The following is a 7183-nucleotide window of genomic DNA, read 5'->3' as shown; positions in this document are numbered from 1 at the left end:
TGAGTGGGAGTGCTTTAAACAAAGGGGACATAAAGAACAGATCAGAAAGGATCCAAATTTAATGTTAGGAAATGGACTGCTGAATGTCCAATGCCATTCAATATAGAAAAATGCAAAACCATAAGACCAGTGGAATGAAATAAACAGCAGGAATATAAAATAAACCCGGGGAGGGAATCGTGGATGTTAATAGGTAGCTCACTGAAACCAGTAGAGCACCATATAACTAAATGGATCATAGGCCATGTAGCCAAAGAGCTCAAGCAAAATCACATTCGATGATTATGTAGAAGTTGCTGGTCTAGTCACCCCTGGACATATGTGTACAATTCTCAGTGTGGTACTATAGTAAGCAAATCCAAGACCTGGGTTACAGTGCAAAGTGGGAAAGCAATCTGATATTAGGTTTAAGGCAACTGGGCTTCCTGGGTTAGGTTTAAGAGCCTGGGGTTTTGAGCAAGAGAAGGCTGATGGGAGATATTATTCAAGAGCTTAAGGAAGTGGATAAATTGTTTGGGATTGTCAGGACAAAGGCTTAACTTAGAAGAGGTTAAGCACAGAAATAGGTTACATTTAACTACTTTATGCAAAGGTTGGTGAATGTGTGGGATGAACTTGTGAGGAGTCAGAAGTGGATATTTAAGAGAATAGGGAATGGCACGATCCTTGTTTTTTGGAACAGTCCATGGGGTTTTCCCGGTTCTCACTTTGTTTCATTTCATTTTACATCATTTAATTTTAAATGAACTTGATTGAATATAAAAACAGAAAGTGTTGGAGAAACTCAGCAGGTCTGACAACATCTGTGGAGAGAAAAACAGAGTTAACATTTCAAGTCAAACATGTCTTATGAAGAGCGATTAAGCAGTTTAGGCCTATACTTTGTAGAGTTTAGAAGAATGGTAGGAGATCTAATTGAAGTATATAAGATGCTAAATGGGAATTGACAAAGTAGATGTAGGGAGGATTTTCTTCATGTGGGTCCATCTAGAATGAGAGGTCATGGTTTTAGGATAAGGAGTAGCTGATTTAAAACAGAGATGAGGAGCAGGCTCCAAGGGCTGAATTGCATACTCCTGCTCCTAGTTCTTATGTTCTTCATAAAACAGGACCGCTTGATTGTTTTTACACATACAGTATAAATAAATGATATGGTAAATTACATCTGTTCCAAAGAAGAATCATGTTGGACTCAAAACATTAACACTGGTTCTTTCTCCACAAAAGCTGCCAGACCTACTGAATTTTTTCCAACACTTCCTGTTTTTATTTTAGATTTCTAGTACCTTCAGTACTTTTATTTGATTGAATCTTTTGCCTGTTTAAATCTAGTTATTTTTAAAATATGATTTTCATCCACGATTTATACAGAGTGTATTTGTTTCAATGCATTGTGAACGTCGATCAGTGGGATACGTGACTGCACTAGAGCACAATATCTGCCTTCCTTCTCAATTGTACAATCCACGACTGCATATGTGCGTGCCAGTGTAGCCAATACTGTTTTTCCTGGGCTCCCGTCCATCGGCCATTTGTCCATCACCTATATTAACTGGCCATCAGCATCTAATATTCTCTGTATTTTAAATCCTGCAACATCTTTCCTGTAATTTAACTTTTGCCCTTCTAAAAATCCTTGTAGTTTGGCACCTTGCCTTTCTTCTCTGCATCCTCACCAACAGAGGCTTAAGTAGAAGTCAGAAGTGTAAATTTGTACACACTGTCAAAATATTCTTTTGACAATGGGCCACAGCACAATTTCTTTTAACTTGTGACCAATAACACAGTACCATATTAATTAATATTTGATTGCCTTCATTGATGACATATTCTCATCTTTCCTATGTCTGTCAGCAGCTATAAGCCTATCATTTTCTATTCGTGCCAATGGACACCTTTTCATGTTGTTGCCAATCTGCTCTATGGTTTCTTGGAGCAGTGGGCACTACATGCTACAAAAACAGAAGTTGCTGGAAAAGCTCAGCAAATCTGGCAACATCTGTGAAGAAAAATCAGAGTTAATGCTTTGGGTCCGGTACCCTTTTCAGAACTGATGGTAGCTAGGAAAATGTTGGTTTATATACAGAAGATAGCGTGGGAGGAGGGGGTAAGGAGTAAACAAAAGGTGGGGATGGAGCCCAAAGGAAGAGAAGAGCAGTTGGCTAGACAAAGGAGTTGGTAATGATCTGGCTAGGAGGGTGAATAGCTGTTAATGGGGACTGTTAGTGACTAACAATAGGCATTACATGCTATTTTGATTTACAACAATTCCAATTTTTAAATTTGATTTTACTAGGTACTTTGTTAAAAAAAACAGTTTGCCTGCCTTTCTTGAAACATTATTTCCATTTTATGGAGTGGTACCAATAACAATGTTGACAGATCAGACTGTGGGAATGTGGGGTTATGAATCTTTACACAGTAAAAGTGGGGATAGGCAGAACACAGGGCAAACCTAGAAGATTTTTAAATGAAGAGAAGTGGAAATTGAACTTTTGTTGTAGTTGCTGAGTTATATGTGTTAATGGTTATTTCAAAATATATTCTGTTCTATGTACAATACTGTCTTTAAGTTTTGTTTGGAAGAAGTTGAGGATCTTGCTTTTAGGTTCTACATATCTTACTTAATGGTCAATAAAAACTGAAAGAACTGTAGATGCTGTAAATCAGGAACAAAAACAGAAGTTGCTGGAAAAGCTCAGCAGCATCTATGAAGAAAAAAATCAGAGTTAACATTTTGGGTCCAGTGACCCTTTCTCAGAACCCAACATATAATGGTCATTCTGTTTCCTGTTCTAATACTTTTAGTCTTTCATGTACATCCACATTAAAACCACCTAATACAACCATCACTTTTACACCTTCACTTTGTTTCATTGGTTCCCATCTCAATGGACTGATTTACAAGTTCTGTTCCCCTGCATGGCATTGGTAGAACCAGGTTATCTCCTGACCCAGACTTATCAACTAACGTGGTTGGAGAAGAATGATCCATATTTGAACTCCCAAATTGACCTGGTGTTTTGCATCTGTCTCTCACAGGAGATCACATGGCTTTCAAGTCTAAAGTCGAGTCCATACATTGGGATGAACATGGCAATGCATTTATGTGGGACATTACTGGATAAAAGAGACTTGCTGTTGAAACATTTCATCAAGCAGAATTTACTTAGAAATAACTTGACATTCAGTTTGGGTTTTGCCAGGGCTACTCAGCTCCTGACATCTTTACAGTCTTAATTCAATCACGAACAAAAGAGTTAAACTCCACAGCTGGGGTGGTAGACTGCCCTTGACCTCAAGGATACGTTTGATCAAGTTTGGCATTAAAGAACCCTAACAAAATTGGACTCAATGGGAATCGGGGGAAAAGCTCACAGCTGATTGAAGTCATACCAAACACATATGAAGATGGTTGTGGTTTTTGGAAGTCAGTAATCTCAGCTCCAGGACATCTCTGCAGGAGTTACTCAGGTCTACAAGCCTAGGCCCAACAATTTTTAGCTGCTTCATCAATGACCTTCCCTCCATCATAAGGTTAGAAGTGGGGATATTCACCGATGATTGCCCAATGTTCAGTACTGTTCACAACTCCTCCAATGTTGAAATAATCCATGTTCAAATGCAGCAAGACCTGAACAATATCCAGAATTGGGCTGACAAGTGACAAGTGACAAATGTGCCACTCAAGAATGAGGCAATGATTATTTTTAATCAAGAGAAAATCTAACCATCAATTCTTGACATTTAATGGCATTACCATCACTGAATTCTCCATGATTAACATTCTGGGAGTTACCTGAAATTGAACTGGACTAACTATATAAATATTTTGGCTACTAGAGCAGACCAGAAGCTAGGAATCCTTCAGTGAGTAACTCACCTCCTGATGCCCAAGTCATAGGTCAGAATGGAATACTTCTCATTTGTCTGGATGGGTGCAGCTCCAGCAACACTCAAGAAGCTTGACAACATCAAGGATAATGCAGTCCAATGATTGACACATCTACAAACATTCACACCCTCCACCACTGATGTTCAGTGAATATCATGTTGCAGCTGTGCAGGGTGGTTGCGAGGCCACTTTTGGAATACTGTGTGCAGTTCTGGTCACCCTGCTATTGGAAGGATATTATTAAATTGAAGAGGTTTCAGAAAAGATTTATAAGGATGTTGCTGGGACTGGATCATTTGATTTATAAGGATAGTCTGGATAGGCTGGGACTTTTTTCAGTAGAGCGTACCAGGTTGAAAGGTGACCTTATAGAGGTTTATAAAATCATGAGAAGCATAGATAAGGTAAACAGCAGAGGTGTTTCCCCTAGGGTTGGGGAGTTCAAAACTAGAGGGCATATTTTTAAGTTGAGAGGAGAAAGATTTAAAAGGGACTTGATGGGCAACTTATTCACACAGAGAGTGGTTCATATGTGGAATGAACTGCCAGAGGAAGTTGTAGATGCAAGTACAGTCACAACAGTTAAAAGACTTTTGGACAGGTGCATGAATAGGAAAGGTTTACAGGCATATGGGCCAAATGCTGGCAAGTGAGGCTAGGTCAGATTAGGATATCTGGTCAGTGCAGACGAGTTGGACTGAAGGTCTGTTTTCATGCTGTATGATTCTATTTACCAGATACACTGGAGAAATTTTCCAAAGCTCTTTCGACATCACCTTCAAAACCCTATCTGTCTATAAACACAAAGGCAGCAGATGCATGGGAACACAGCCACCTTCAAGATCCCTGCAAAGCCACTCACCATCCTGATTTGGAAATATGTTGTCATTCCTTCAATGTTGCTGGTTCAAAATCCTGGAAATCCCTCCCCAAAGGCATTGTGGGTCAAACCACAGCATGGGGCCTGTAGTGGTTCAAGAATGCAGTACATCACCACCTTCTCAAAGGCAACTAGGGACTGGCATTAAATGCTGGTTTATCCATAATGCCCACATCCTATGAAAGAATACAGAAAATGACACATACAGAATATCAAATTTAAAAGGGAAGAACAGTTTGGACTGCATGAGAAAAGTGCTGAAAACTGCATGAATGGGTGCTGAACATTGTGCAATCATTGGCAAACATCCCCACTTCTGACCTTATGATGGAAGGAAGGTCATTGATGAAGCAGCTGAAGATGGTTGGGCCTAGGACACCACCTTCAGGTACTCCTGCAGGAACTAATTACAAACATGGCTTGAAGTTTGGTTAAACTAGTCCCTTGCTTTGTTGGAATTTCATTGATTAACAACTTCCCATTGAAGTGATTTTAAAAAAGCAAAATTCACAACTCTTCATTTAATTTTCTTCTTTGCAATGTTACAGGAACACAATGGAAGGCACACAGTGGTTTCAAGGAGGACAGTGATCCCCAGTGTAGGCAAGGTTAGTGATCCTCAGTGCGGGCAGGACTAGTGATCCTTTAGGCATTTGTGATGGGCAGTTTTAGCTTTCCTGGGTGTTTCAAAATTCAGTGTAAGGACACGAAGATTACAACAAAAGGCACTTTCAATGGGAAATTAAACAGTCTAGATGCTAATACACAATATAAATTAACTCAGTTCCTCCATTATGAAAAATCAATACACTGTTTTGATCAGAGGTCAGTAACATCATACATGTATTGGAGATCCCATTCCATTCCATTGGTTTAGTTCGATACAGCTTTGGTCCAGTTTCTTTTGTATATCATCACTATGAGTTAGCAGTCTAACGTTGCTGTTGTAAGGCTACTCATCCTCTCAACTTCAGCAAACAACCAATGCTTTAAGTCAAAGATTGCTCATGAATAATTGTGCAAAGCCATTGCTACCATGGCTTGTTCTAATTGTTCGTTTGAATCAGAAGTCAAAAAAGCAAAAGTTACCAAAGTGTCAGATCTGAGACTGTGTGGAGCTCATGAAATGCTGACAGCTGCATGTTTTATGTATTCTGGATGTGACAAAAGTAAACCTGTGCACAACGTGATTTTGGATATCTTTTGTGGGTCCCATTTGTGCAATACACATTGAGGATGCTGTTCACAACCGGTCTGATTGGCAGGTTGCAAGTTCCTTCATGGATCCTATATGAAATGAGATGGGGACAATTGCTATGTAGTTCTTGGTGACTAAGGTTCTTGAGTAGATTTGTAGCTCGGGTTGTGGATGCTGTGGTTGGTTTGCTCGCCGAGCTGGTTCATTAGTTCGCAGACGTTTCATTACGTGCAGCCTCCGATGAAATGCTGTTGTGTTTTCCCGCCTGGTATTTAAACTCTGGGGTTCGCTGGAGTTAATTACTTCATTTCCAGTTTTCCTTTGCAGTGGTGTACATATAGGGTCTAATTCTACGTGTTTATTGATAGCCTTCTTGGTGGAGAACCAGGCCTCTAGAAATTCCTGTGCTTGTCTCTGTTTGGCCTGTCCTGGGATTTTGATGTTGTCCCAATTGAATTGGTGGTTCTCCTTGTCCATGTGAATGGAAACGAGTGAGTATTGGTTGTGTCTTTTTGTTGCTAGGGAAGAAGAAAAGAACGAACAGTTCCCATTCCTGATAGAATGCAGGGCCAATGGGGAATTTCTGATGAAGGTACACAGAAAGGCCACACACATGGATCAAGTCCTGAATTTCAATAGTAGCCACCCCAACACACACAAATGAAGTTGTGTGAAAACACTATTTAAACGAGCGACAACACACTGCAGCAACCTGGAACTACCCCAAAACGAAGAAGAATATCTCTACCAAGTGTTTAGAGACAACGGATACCCGAACAGCCGGGTCCGATGATGCCTATCACACAAACAACAGGAAGTACGCCGTGACACAAACGTCACGTTACCATACATCAAGAACATATCCAAACTGACCACAAGACTCCTACGACCATTAGGCATCAGAGTGGCACATAAGCCAACGTTAACCCTACGCCAACTGCTTACTCAAACCAAAGACCCCTTAGCCATTGTGGACAGAACCAACGTGATGTACAAGATTCCACGCAAGGACTGTGACAAACATTACATTGGACAGACAGAAAGGAAACTGGGTAAAGAATACATGAACACCAACTAGCAACAAAAAGACATGACCAATACATACTCGTCTCCATTCACACGGATAAGGAGAACCACCAGTTCAATTGGGACAACATCAAGATCTTAGGACAGGCCAAATAGAGACAAGCACGGGAATTTCTAGAAGCCA

The 7183-nt window shown here is 40.2% G+C and overlaps 1 protein-coding gene across 1 annotated transcript in view; it reads left to right on the top strand.

Annotated features, from left to right (window-relative positions):
• The window catches only part of bcl2l16 (BCL2 like 16), a 114800-nt gene that overhangs the window by 71090 nt on the left and 36527 nt on the right, over positions 1-7183 (top strand). The window lies entirely within an intron of this gene.

This window comes from Rhincodon typus, chromosome 31, assembly GCF_021869965.1.
Source record: "Rhincodon typus isolate 14 chromosome 31, sRhiTyp1.1, whole genome shotgun sequence".
Lineage (NCBI taxonomy): Eukaryota > Metazoa > Chordata > Chondrichthyes > Orectolobiformes > Rhincodontidae > Rhincodon > Rhincodon typus.
The sequence above is the reverse complement of the archived record's forward strand: the minus strand, read 5'-3'. Positions and strand labels throughout refer to the sequence as shown.